We start from the raw sequence: 14,684 nt of genomic DNA on the forward strand, positions 1-14,684 counted from the left end.
GGGTGGTTAGTAGAGGAAGAAAGGTAGGGGGAGTAGGGGGGAGTATGTTGGGCTTTTAATGCAGGATGTTGCTCGTGGGTAGGGTGTAAATTCTTGCATACTTGTTTGAAGTGTGTGGGGAGCCATCCAGCAGTGCAGTGTGGTCAGCGGGTCACATTCAACTGATGGGGGTGTTTTCCCTTCTTCATTCCAGGGGTTTCAGAATCTCTGAGGTAGGGAGAATTTTCAAGGGTTATGGGAGAGGACCTTTAAGGGGGAAAAAGACTGCTGGGGGGCACATTCTCCCATTAAGGTGGAAGTATTACTGAGTTTACTCCAACAATATCCTGATTCCTGTCTTATGGAAGAAATAGCTGAGGGCTTTTCTAGGGGGTTTTCTATTAAATAAAGGGTGGGGGGGGGTGGGGTGGTCTGTAAAAATTTGTATCTGTATGGAGGAAAGAGGAGATATTTGAAGGTTTGGTTAAGAAGGAACAACAGACAGGTTGTTGGGTCCTTTTGTTAGCTCCCCCTTTGAGAGTTTTAAGATTTTACTGCTGGGTTTGGTTCCTAAGAAGGTGGTTGATCAGTTCAGGTTGATTCACCATTTCTCATACCCGGAAGGGAGTTCCATTTAATGACTTAATTTCAGTTGAAGATGCCAAGTTCATTTTGAATGATGCTGTGAATGTTATTTGGGAATATAAGGATCCATGGTTAGTAAAGGTGGATATTGATTCTGGTATGAGAGGAGGAGTGGCCGTTATTTGGCATGATAGCTGGGAACAAATTTTACATTGATAAGGCTACGCCAATGGGATGCTCAGTCGCCTGCGCTACTTTCAAGAAATTTAGCACCGTGATTCATTGGATTTGACAGCAACTTCTGGATACACACAGGGCGATGTATTACTGGGATGATTTCTTGATAGTAGGTGACGAGTTTGAGGGAGCATTTTAAGGTTTGCAAGAATTTTTGGGGATGTGTAATAAGTTGGGGTCCCATTGGTGGGGCAGAAGTTGGAAGGCCCAGCTGAGGAATTGGAGTTCTTGGGTTTATTGGTGGATGCAGAGCATGGGTTGTTTTGCTTGCCAGCTGATAAGACAGCTCAATTGAAGGAGAAGATGGGGTGGGGGTATACATGGATAAGGTGTGGATTAGGGAGATTAGGGAGCTTTTAGGAATTTTGAATTTTGCATGTCTAGTAGTTCATCCATGATATACTTTTTGTAGGTCAGTGGCCTTTTTGTTGAAAAGAGGGATGAGCAAACATCATTGGGTCAGGGTTAGCAAGTTGGTGTGGGCTGATTTGGGTTTTTGTTTGTCAGTTTTGGAGCAGTTTAATGGTGTCTTTTTTTGGCATATGGACTGGGTTGGTCAGGAGGAACTGCAGTTGTTCATGGATGCAGCTGGGGGTATCAGAATGGGTACATTTTTTGGTGGGGAATGGTTTGCGGCTTATTGGCCAGTGGATTGGAGGAAGAGTGGAAGAAGCATGTTGTCTTTATGGAGTTAATTCCAATTTGGGTTACACTGGTAAGAGGGTAATTTTTAATTTGGATAATATGGCATTGATGTGAGTTTTGCAATCAAAGAGTGCGAGATCTGAATTGTTGGTGGTGGTTTTATGTAATTTAGTTTTACAGAGTTTGTTAATAAATGTTTCATTCACAGGTGTTCATGTGGCAGGTGTTAGGAATGAGATTACTGACAATTTGTCTTGATTTCAGTTTTTCAGGTTCCAACAGTTGGACCCGGTGATGGTGAGGTGTATGTTGAGAGGATGAGGTAGAGTGGTTTGAGTGAATATGGATATGCGTTGGCTTTTGACTAGACTGATTTTAAAAATTTATTGATGGGTTTAGCTTTAGTGGTGAGTGAGTCAGTGGATTATATTTTGTGGGTTACTTTGTGTTTATGGATGTATTTTGGGGAATGTCAGGTGTCTGCGCTGTTGGGATCATTGGAGATGTTATGTTTATTACAGGGTCAGTGCACCTTTGGTTATGTAGGTATAAAATTGATCAGTTAGAGAAGGGCATGCAGATAGTTCTTAGGAAAGATAGGTGTGAGGGGCTTTGTCCAGTGGGGCTGGCTGCAGAATTGGGGAGCCCTCACAATTTGTTTTTTTTCAGTTGAGAGGGGGTAAGATGGTAATGGATAAGCAGTTTGTACATGTAATAAGAAGGGCTTTGCAATGTGTGGGTTTTCCAGATGAGAGGTTCTCTACTCATTCTTTTCATATTGGTAGGGCCTCAGCTTTGGCATGGGAGGATGGATCCATTGAAGTCATCCAGAGAGTGAGGAGGTGGTCTTTCAATGCCTTTTTATGTTATATTATGTAATGGATTCAACTGATAATTAATATGTGTTTTTTTTTGTCTTTCAGGAAAGGAGATTGTCATCTTGGGCCATTCGTACTTCCATTAGGTGGTGAAGATGGCAGCAGTTAGGACAAATAGAAAGGACTTGGGTTTGCATCAAATGGGTTGGACAGTTAGTTGGCATGGGATTAGATGTGTTAGGTGGACTCAGTTTTTGGATGAATTTGAAGTGATATGGGCATAGATAGGGCTTCCTCTAATATTGGTGATACATTTGGCTGTTAATGATTTGGGAATATTTCCTAAAAAGCAGTTGGTGGATAAGATTAGGATAGATTTGTTTATGTTGCAGTCCTTATATCCAGGCATGTGCATTGTATGGTTGGAGATGGTACCACATTTCTGTTGAAAAACTGCTGCTAGTGTTAGGGCTATGAAGGAAGCACAGAGGTTTGCTAACCAAAGGTTGGCACATTATTTGGGGGTGTTGGGTATGTATATGATAGACCACAGGGATTTTGATAACAAGGACCCAGTTTGGTTTAGATCTGATGGGATGTACTTTAATGAGCTTGGTTTAGATTTGTTTAATGTACATTTAAGTTTATTTTTAGAAGGCTTGGTGAAAGTTATTTTGCAAGAGAGGGGAAACAGCCTGTAGTTAGGCTGGTGGATGAAGAAATGGGGCAGGCTTGTCCCTCTTCTGTTCCCTTTCTTGGTATTGGGTGTTAATGCAATGAGTTTTGGGGATGAAAGTGAGCTGTTGGATGCTACTTCATAAGAATAAGTGAGTGGTGGTATGGACGCTGCTAACTCAGACAGGTTGAGTGGGTACGCTGCCCTGATATATATTATAAGGATTTCCATAACATCATTCTTGTTATAATCAATATTTGACAAATAATGTAATATAGTTATGTGTGAAATTAATAAAGGTCATCAAATGTCTTTTGGTGTCACTGCGTATTATTGAAGGGGACTGGGACAATGTTCTTTATCTACAACCCACATCATCAACATTTCACTTTGTTCACAAAATCAACATCTTAATGTCTTCAACATAAACTAAAGAATCCGTAATGAAAGTATCGTTTATTTAAGAAGTCAAAATAAAACTAGTATTTTTTTAGCCATTAGAAATTATATATCTGCTTGTAATTTGTATCAAAAATTTATTTATAGTAAAATATGTTATAACCATCAAGGTAGTATAACAAACCAACAACAGACAGGGATTCATTTCTAATAGCTTTTATCTGTATTGTCCTTCCACTGCCATTCACTAGCAGTGTAGAAAGTACTTATAAGAGCAGGCTACTGCAAAAACAATAGCTGCTGCCTTATTCTGTGCAGCACTGTAAAGAATATATTACGCATTACACAGGGGAAAAGGGACAATTTTGTCTTCTCCTTTTAGGGCTACAAAGGTCCTGCGGGAAGGAAATCTAAGTTTTTTTCTGTGTGTGTGTGTGTGTGTGTGTGTGTGTGTGTGTGTGTGTGTGTGTGTGTGTGTGTGTGTGTGTGTGTGTGTGTGTGTGTTTCAGTTTTTAATAATGCATAATATTTTTTTTATTTTTTACAGTCTAAAAGCAATTTGCCCTTACTGATACACACATTAGATAGATTTTCTAATACAAGAATGCTTCTATCAACCCCAACAAACCAACATTTGCTCAGAAAAATGAGAAAAAAAGCCATGTGTACATACACACACACACACACACACACACACACACACACACACACACACACACACACACACACACGGGTTAAACTTCATTGCATAACCTTTAATCTTCCTGGAAAAATGAAAAGGTATTTGATATTCGTCATCCATAAATGTCATGATCATTGCAAATGCCCTTTGTTTTTGAACTGCTACTATCGGAAGTCAGCAAAAATAATATTTGTATAACAATCACCTGAAAAATAACGTTTAACACAGCAGATATAATGCTGTCTGGCTGTCTCTAGACCTAATGATCCTGGCTCAGATTTAGAAAGCCTGTTATGGAGTAACAGAGTAATGCGATAAGCCTGAAGCTGCACTTATGTAAAACTGAAGAAGTGGGTGAGACATAGCCTAAGCCACAGAATAAAAAATAAAAATAGTGGTGACATATATATCCCAGTAAACACATTTCAGATAAATAAACATCAATACTATGTAACTGCCTGGGCTGCAAGCATACACTACAACATGCAGAGTTCAGTGTAAAACAGCAAGCAAGTAAACTGTTTGAATTCATCATGAACATAGTGGAGCACCTGCATTTTTGACGTCTGGCCTGGAGGCTATGCTGGCATTACTCTTTTTTTAAAACTTTCCTTTATTTTTTTGTGTATGCATCCTGGCAGCTTAAGTGCCATGGTGTATTCTCCAGCTATCATTCCTGTTTTATGTGGGCTGCTTCTTAATAAAAATCTTTTGTCAACTTTCTATTAATGATTTGCCCTGATAAATGAACTTTATACCTCAGTGGCATCACCACAGGGATATTGTTTGGCTACACCTATAGACTTTTATGGACACATTCCCATGCATAACAATGGTAACCCTATACTGATGTCACTGAGGGATAAAGTTTACCAAACATCAATCAAAACACCAGAGATGTCAGTGTGGAAATTTTTGTTATAAAGCACGGGACATGTATTTACAATAATAGTGGAGAAAATGTACCATGACATAATATATACTGTATGCTGTGATGTAAAAGTAAGTGTAAAGTGATGAAGAAGCACTATGCATACTGACCTCATTGAAGGTACACATTTATTTTCTTCTACTTTTGTTTATATTGCAAGATATTTTTCTGAGTGTGTCAACTGATGACCTTTTGGTTAGTTACATGCAAATGTGGGGAAAAGTTCAGATACCTGCTGTTTGATAATAAAAACAGGAGATTAGTTTCAAATTTCACAGTTTATCTTCAACCAGTAGCTGGGTCTGCATTTCTTCTGTTTGATGCTTGAACTGCTGGGTATACAGGCACTATTATTATTATTATTATTATTATTATTATTATTATTATTATTATTGTTATTATTATTATTATTTTATTTAGTTTAATCAACCAAAAGTTCTCCCATATCTGTACTGAAGTTACATAACTTTTAGATCAAGGTTTAAAAAGGTTGTAGGAGCTTACTTCACTTTTAAAAGGTGACTTTGTCTGTGGAGTTTTTAGGGGAATTTTTATCCTCCTAGTGGTCTTTGGCATGCAATGTATACTAAAGATCAACCGAGTATGATGATGCAAAAATGAGAAAGGGTACAATTCAAAGACAGAGGCATACCCATGACTGTACATACTCCAGCCAGAATGAATCTCACACAAAAAAATGGCACACCACTCAACATATATGGAGATAGTATATAGCACCTGTATGGCTACAGGAAATTGCATGCTCCAAGAGCACAAAAGGCTTGTGAGCAGTACACGCTGACCATGTGAGTTCAACAGTATAGCACAACAGGTGACCATGTCTAGAAACACTGAAGAAATCTGTAACCACAAACAGAACCAGATTCAGAGTACTACAACCCATTGTGAGGATGGCATGTACTATGTCTCTTGACCAGTAAATCCTGGGGAAAGAAGGGCAGGGATTAGAAACCAAAGGTAGCATATATATGCAGTAGAAGGTCTTGAGTAAAGCAGCATACCGCCACATGGCTACAGGTTCAGGCAGTGGACACATGGTCATGGATATAAGTACACATGAAATGCCCAACGTCTGTGTAAATGATAATGGGAGTTGCAACCATTCGCTGTATGCATGGTAGACATGGGAGCATGTAGGCAATGAGAGGCTCTCATAATATGAAAGCTATACCTTAGTGAGTGTGACATAGCCAGGAAGGAACTTGTGGGGTGAGTGTGCAGCAAACTGACTATCAGAATAGTAACTTGCAGTACCGTTAAAGGCCAAGAAAACATGCACAGCAGCACAATGACTTGTAGCCTTCAGCAGTGGTACTGGTGGGCACTCTGTGCGTTCCCATGCATGTAGCTGAATAACAGCCTACACATATGCAGAGAACAGTGAATTCACTGCAAGCAACTCATCCCCCTTGCACAGGAATGACAGCATTGCAATGGAATAATGGCTGCAGTAGGAACAAAGTTATTTAGAGGATACACCTGACACTAAAAGAGCAAAACACTCACACATATGTTTCATTCCCCGTAAGCCTTTGGGCATTGTAACCCTGACATTTGTCTCCAATGTTTCTCCATGCATCTCCATGGAAACAGCCACTGTTACAGGAATCAGTCTGACACTGCTTTCTATTATAATAGGAGGAGAAACAGACAGTTAAGGGCCAGTGACAGAGGAGGGATGAGTGTTCTCAGTACTGAGGCACAGCATCTACAAGTGGATGAATTAGTACCTGTGTGGTAGGGGAATCCTACCAAGAAATGGATGGACCACAGCAGAAGCAGACCAATCCAGTAGGTGAGGGCAAATACTGCTTAAATCAGAGCACCAGGGCAACCTGTTTAACGAGAAGGGAAGTGCTCCATACTTGTCCAATAACAAGGCATTCACAAGTAACAGCTCCTATACAGCAATGGTCTGCATAGACAGATTCAAAATACTATGTGCTGTGACTTGATGACTGTTTAAGATGGCAGAGGACATAGTAAATACACATTTTACGCATTCAAGTGCACCCAGAAGAGCATCTTTCATGCTCCTCCCGTAAATGTTGTGTTCAACAGTGCTCTTCTCAGTATGCTGCATTTGTCACTACAGCTCATCAACGACAACATCACCCTGCATGGCCAAATGACTCCAAAAATTACCACAATGAGCTTCCACCTACATCTGTATCTCTTGCCTCTGCGGCTGATGTTCACCCCTCTGATAATAAAAAAGACAGCAGAAATGGGAAACTGAATATTTTATGTTATGTATCACAGGCAGGTAGGATTCTCTTAAATAAGTAATTAGTGCTATTCAACACTGTGATTCCTGCATTTGTCATACAAAACAACTTCCCTGTAGTTGCCTATAAATGGTTCACTGGTTATGGAAGCATCTTTATGTGCCTAGTCAAAATAGTTTGCCAACACTTCTATATGAAAGTAAAATTAGAAAAAATAAATACATTCCAGTTGAGAAAGAGGCATATTAGTTTAGAATTTAAATATCATCCTAAACTGCTCTCTGCCTTATCATCTCACTAAGAGACTCTATGTCAGTTTTCTCCTTTCAAGTGTCCCAGTTGTTGAGATTACCTACTTATTATTTAAGTCTGAGTTTGTTGAGTGCAATGGATATAAAGGAGGACAGTTTCCCTATTCAGAAACCAGACTATATAAGGAAAATATGCTGTACATTCTTTAAGATAGTGCAAGTCATTATTATTATGATCTGCTACATTACTCTAGTTTATATTACAATGTTCTTTGCTTTATACATTTGTATAATGTTTTCAGTGTTTTTGTTTTGTAATTGGTGGATATTTAACACTGAGATGGAGCTCTTAATCAGCCCTTTATTCTTCTCCCTTCCTTCTTAATGAAATTTGATAAAATACTTTAAAAAGAAAGTAAACAAGGAACACTAGTAATACTGTTATGAGTAGAGCAGGCCAAATGCAGATACGCACACAGCATCCACAGTTAAAGAGAGACGGCAGAGAACATAGCAAATAATGATAACAGTGGGATGCAGCAGACAGACAGGCATGCAGATTGCATGTAATGCTCCCACCACAACCATCATAGAAACAGTTTCATTAGTGTTTTACCTATTTTGTGTTTCATATTTTAAAGTATGCTGGCAATTTGTTGAGATTTGCTTGTAGAAATGCTAGCTTTTCACTTAACGGGGTTGGCATTCAATAGTTGGTTGTAGATTTACCGACATGAATCTGAGTTAACACAGTATACACATGTACCTCATGCTGCTGACTGCTGCACAAGGAAGAGCATAATACCTACATCCGTGCCTTAACAGTATAACATTCATAGAGCCTTGTCTCATGCAGTCATTACACTGTTCAGTTGTCCATGATGGCTTCCTCATCTGAAGCAGAAATGCACACTAATGAGGTCCTGTGGCATGCCAGGAAGTCACTGGCAAAAATGTCAAAGGCAAGGCATCCATACTCTGAGGGTGGTTGTCATTACTTAACTGCCTCCATCAGCTGCAGTAGATAATCAGGGTCCCTCCTGTGTTGGTCTAGTTATATCCCCAAAAGTAATCAGGGAAATTTACAAAAGAAAAGTGTATTATATGAGGCATATGGCTATTTTGTTCTACCAATAACAGAAACGTATTTTAAGTATGCTAATTTAAAATTGTAATTAAATGATTAATGAACTTAGATTTAGTGGAAATAAGAATGAAGGTACTTTTTCTGAAATGTTAAGGAATGCATTTGGATGTACTTGCACTAGCAGTAGTACCTGTTTTCTATTGCTGGGTTGGTTCAAATAGAAACTTTGCCCTGTTATTACCTCAGAGATGGTTAATGATCCCCTAGACTCTGTCAGAACAGACACTGCTGCAGACCTTGATGATATTATGGGAGTTTTATTAAAATTCTCAAATCTGCAATTACTTCTGTATTGACAAGGTTGTTGAACTATTCCCTATTGTCACATTACATTCACAATGAAAGGAAACTAACAACAGCAGCCCTGGTCTTTAAGAATGGAGACAGAAGTGAGCCCTGAAGTTATTGTCCTATAAGTCTTACTAGTTTATTTTGAAGGTCACGGAGACAGTTATACTTATACCAGTTCCCTCGCACATCAAAGAGTTTAATGGCTTATAAAAACATGGATTTGTAAGAAGTAGGTCATATATTACTAATCTCATCTTCTTTCGGCTGTTCCCGTCAGGGGTCGCCACAGCGGATCACCTGTTTCCATTTCTTCCTGTCCTCTGCATCTTGCTCTGTCACACCAACCACCTGCATGTCCTCTCTCACCACATCCATAAACCTTATCTTAGGCCTTCCTCTTTTCCTGTTACCTGGTAGCTTCATCCTTCGGATCTTTTTCCCAATATACTCAGCATCCCTCCTCAGCACATGTCCAGACCAACGTAATCTTGCCTCTCTGGCTTTGTCTCCAAACCTTCCAACCTGGGCTGACCATCTAATATACTTATTCCTAATCCTGTCCACCCTCATCACACCCAGTGCAAACCTTAACATCTTTAACTCTGCCACATCCAGCTCAAACTCCTGCCTTTTTGTCAGTGCCACTGTCTCCAACCCATATAACATAGCTGGTCTCACTACCCGCTTGTAGACCTTCCCTTTCACTCTTTCAGGTACTCGTCTGTCACAAATCACTCCTGACACTCTTCTCCACCCACTCCATCCTGCCTGTACTCTCTTCTTCACCTCTCTTCCAGACTCACCGTTACTCTGAACTATTGACCCCAAGTATTTAAACTCATCCACCTTCGCCACCTCTACTCCTTGCATCCTCACCATTCATCTATCCTCCCTCTCATTCACACACATATATTCTGTCTTAGTCCTGCTGACCTTCATTCCTCTTCTCCCTAGAGCATATCTCCATCTCTCCAGGGTCTCCTCCACCTGTTCCCTACTCTCACTACAGATCACAATGTCATCTGCAAACATCATAGTCCACGGGAACTCCTGTCTGATCTCATCTGTCAACCTGTCCATCACCATTGCAAATAAGAAAGAGCTCAGAGCTGATCCTTGATGTAACCCCACCTCCACCTTAAACGCATCCGTCACTCCCACTGCAGACCTCACCGCTGTCACACTACCCTCGTATATATCCTGTACCACTCTTACATACTTCTCTGACACTCCCGACTTCCTCATACAATACCACAACTCCTATCTAGGCACCCTGTCATATGCTTTCGCTAAGTCTACAAAAACACAATGCAACTCCTTCTGACATTCTCTATACTTCTCCATCAACACTCTCAGATAAAAAACATCACATCTGTAGTGCTCTTTCCTGGCATGAAACCACACTGCTGATCACTAGTCATCACATCCCTTCTTAACCTAGCTTCCACTACTCTTTCCCATAACTTCATGCTGTGACTGATCAATTTAATCCCTCTTTAGTTACTACAGCTCGGCACATCACCCTTATTCTTAAAAATCGGCACCAAAACACTTTTTCTCCATTCCTCAGACATCCTCTCACTTTCCAAGATTTCATTAAACAATCTGGTTAAAAACTCCACTGCCATTTCACCTAAACACCTCCATGCTTCAGCAGATATGTCATCTGGGCCAACAGCCTTTCCATTCTTCATTCTCTTCATAGCTATCCTTACTTCCTCCTTGCTAATCCATTGTACTTCATGATTCACTATCCCTACATCATCCAACCTTCTCTCCCTCTCATTCTCTTCATTCATCAACCCCTCAAAGTACTCTTTCCATCTTCTCAACACACTCTCCTCGCTTGTGAGTATGTTTTCCTCATTATCCTTTATCACCTTTACCTGCTGCACATCTTTCCTAGCTTGGTCACTCTGTCTTGCCAATTGGTACAGGTCCCTTTCTCCCTCCTTAGTGTCCAACCTTTCATACAACTCTTCATATGCCTTATCCTTAGCCTTCACCACCTCTCTCTTTGCCATGTACCTCATCTCCTTATACTCCTGTCTACTTTCTTCATCTCTCTGACAATCCCAATTCTTCTTTGCCAACCTCTTTGTCTGTATACTCTCCTGTACTTCCTCATTCCATCACCATGTCTCCTTGTTGTCCTTCCTCTATCCAGATGTGATACCAAGCACCTTTCTAGCCATCTCCCTTACTAGCTCTGCTGTAGTTATCCAGCTATTTGGTAACTCTTCACTGCCACCCAGTGCCTGTCTTAACTCATCCCTGAACTCCACCTCACAATTACCCTTTTTCAATTTCCACCATTTGATCCTTGGTGCTGTCCTCACACTCTTCCTCCTCTTCTTGATCACCACCGTCATCCTACAAACCACCATCCTATGCTGCCTAGCTACACTTTCTCCGGTCACCACTTTACAGTCTCCAATCTCCTTCAAACTGGCCCTCCTACATAAGATATAATCCACCTGTGTGCATCTTCCTCCACTCTTGTATGTCACCCTATGTTCCTCCCTCTTGTTAAAATACATATTCACCAGAGCCATGTCCATCCTTTTCGCAAAATCCACTACCATCTGACCTTATGCATTCCATTGTTTAACACCATACCTACCCATCACTTCCTCATCCCCTCTGTTCCCTTCACCAACATGCCCATTGAAATCTACTCCAATCACCACTCTCTCACCCTTGGGTACAGTCATCACCACTTCATCCAATTCACTCCAAAATTTTTCTTTCTCATCCATTGCACACCCAACTTGTGGAGCATATGCACTAACAACATTCATCATTACACCATCAATTTCCAGCTTCATGAACATCACTTTATCCAACACTCTTTTCACCTCCAAAACACTCTTAGCATACTGTTCCTTCAGGATAACTCCTACGCCATTTCTCCTCCCATCCACACCATGATAAAACAATTTGAACCCACCTCCGATACACCTAGCCTTACTCCCCTTCCATCTGGTCTCTTGCACACACAATATACCAACCTTCCTTCTGTCCATCATATCAGCTAGCTGTCTCCCTATACCAGTCATACTGCCAACATTCAAAGTTCCGACCCTCACTACCACAGTCCTAGCTTTTCTCCCCTCTTCCTGCATTCAGCCATGCCTTCCACCTCTTCTCCTCCTTCGGCCAACAGTAGCCCAATTTCTGCCAGCACCCTGTTGGCTTACAGTACTGGTGGCGGTCGTTGTTAACCCAGGCCTCGACCGAACCGGTATGGAAATATTTACTGGTGTCTGCATGAAATGATTTGGCGAAGTTTTATGCCGGATGCCGTTCCTGACACAACCCTCGCCATTTATCCGGGCTTAGGAGTGGCACAAAGAAATGCACTGGCCTGTGCATATATTACTAATCGAATTCACTTTTACTCAAACGTTCTTGGCATTGTTGGCAATGGTGGATACAATTTATATGGAAGTTAAAGAGATTTCAACAATTTGTTTGATTCTTTTTCCTGACCAGACCATTATTGATCAAGATTCCAGCCTCGGCTATCAATCCATTCACTATTCAATGGATCTTCTCTTTGGAATAAAAAATATCATTAAGGGTGAAAGTAGGCCCTTGCTATTCAGAATTCTGTACACTACTCAGAGGCATTTCATAAAGCTCAGTTTTTGACCATTTCCTATTTAATTATTTTATTACTACTTTTCTGTTATCTTTTGAGATATGGGGGTGGGGCAAAATTTGTAGACAATTCAAAAAATAGCATGTCCTGATACTACAGAGAGCAACAGAGAGTTTTCCACTCCTACTTAACTAATCTTGCAATATGGGCTAAGAAGTTTGATTTAGAATTTAATATTAAAAAATGTGCTGTTATGCACTTTGCATTCATAAAATTTATCCTGATCCATTAGATGGTAAATTTAGTCAAACTACAGATCAGTACATAGATCTTGGAATTATTATCACTTCTGTTTTTTTTTTCTTTTGATTCTCACATGCAGGAAATACGTAAGAATGTGCATTACATATTTCAATGTCTCGAGATCAAAAAGTAGTTTTGGTTATTCTTCATAATTCTTTGATAAGACTCATTACAGATGATGTCTGCTTTTGCTTGTACACTCTAGGTAACATAAGAAAACTTGACTGAATATAAAGGTCACCACAAAGGCAATTATTTGCTGAGCTATGACATCTGTAATTTTTAAAAAGCTTAAATCTCTTTTATGTCAGCTGCGGATTATTAAGGAGTAATCTTTTAATGCCTACAGAGCAGTCACAAATGAGGTGTGCAGTACTGCATTTAATCTTCCTATTCAGCATTATGGTGTGAATACTAGAAATAAGATTATTATTATTATTATTATTATTATTATTATTAAATATAGATTTATCAAAGCATAAGATTAAAAGTAGGGTACCTTACACCAGAACTGCCATATTCTGAAATAAGCTACTTGTCAGTATTTGACCAGCTATATTACTAGTTATTTTCAAGAATTGCTTAGATGCCATTTGTGGGGAGATGAAATACAAACTTTTTGCTGGTTGGTTGCAAACATTTTTATGACCAGTACTGGCCCATGAGTTTGCTAATAACCTATAGCCTATCATCTATGACCTAAATCTGTATACTCCTTTTTACATTATTCATTATACTGCAGTTCATCGGTGGTTACTAGGCTGAAGGTCCAAGAGCCATTTTAATCCTAGCTGCGCTTATCCCAAATTTAACAAAATATTGCTGACATTTCATTTGTCAATACCCCAAGACATTTTATGGTTACAGTATAGACTTGTACACATCAAGCATTCGCAGGCTGCCCCTGTCCATTAAGGACATAGGTGTCAAACCAGGGGAAAATCTGTGATTCCCAATCCATTGATCCAAGTTATGATTAAAAACAGTTAGGGATGAACTTTTCTTCACATGGATGGGAAGCCTGTTCCAAACAAGGGGTAATCTTTGAAACACATACCTGTCCCTCCAAGATGTTCTGTTTCTGTTGCAGACAAGGTTTAGGTAACTAAAGAATAGGTATTTCAGATGCTATTTATTTTGCAAATGTGCAAAAAATCCAGAAGTGTGGTATCAAGGGATGCCTTGAAAGTTAGATTTAGATTGCCGAGCAGCAGTTTGTAGGAGACAGAGTACAGGGATAGGGCTTTGAGATGGTCTTCATAAGAGTAATTGTTTACTCCCTGTACTCCTTTTGTGAGTAACCTTTGTGATAAATTAGTGTGATAGATTCCCTTATCCACCTTTGAGATGCAGCTGTTGCCACCACACATGGCTGCTCACTGTACAATGACAGTGTATAATCACACACATGCACACACACACACACACACACACACACACACACACACACACACACACACACATATATATATATATATATATAGAGTAGGTACATCCCAACATGTGCCTTCTTCTGGCCATTAAATGTGTTTGATTCTTTTGTGTAGTTGATGTGTTGTATACGTGATGAGTTGATGTAACTATACTTAAACAGAGGTAGTTGTTTCCCTGTCAGATGTATATACAACACATGCACAAGTACAACAATCACAGAACTTCCTTTATAAGCAAGCATATTCACAAATTGATAAAACTAATAATCTCATCCATATCTAAACTAGCACTCAGTGGAGATATCCACCCCAATCCTGGCCCCTCACTCTCCAACCCCACCCCTCATAATCAAACTAATAATCACAACTTCTCTCAAATCACAGCCAATAGAAAACCAAGCAACCTCCTTCTGCTAAGTCTAAACATTAGAAGTATAGCCAACAAGGTGCATGA

Source organism: Protopterus annectens, chromosome 8.part0 (genome assembly GCF_019279795.1).
Source record: "Protopterus annectens isolate FY-2018-M chromosome 8.part0, PAN1.0, whole genome shotgun sequence".
Classification (NCBI taxonomy): Eukaryota; Metazoa; Chordata; order Ceratodontiformes; family Protopteridae; genus Protopterus; species Protopterus annectens.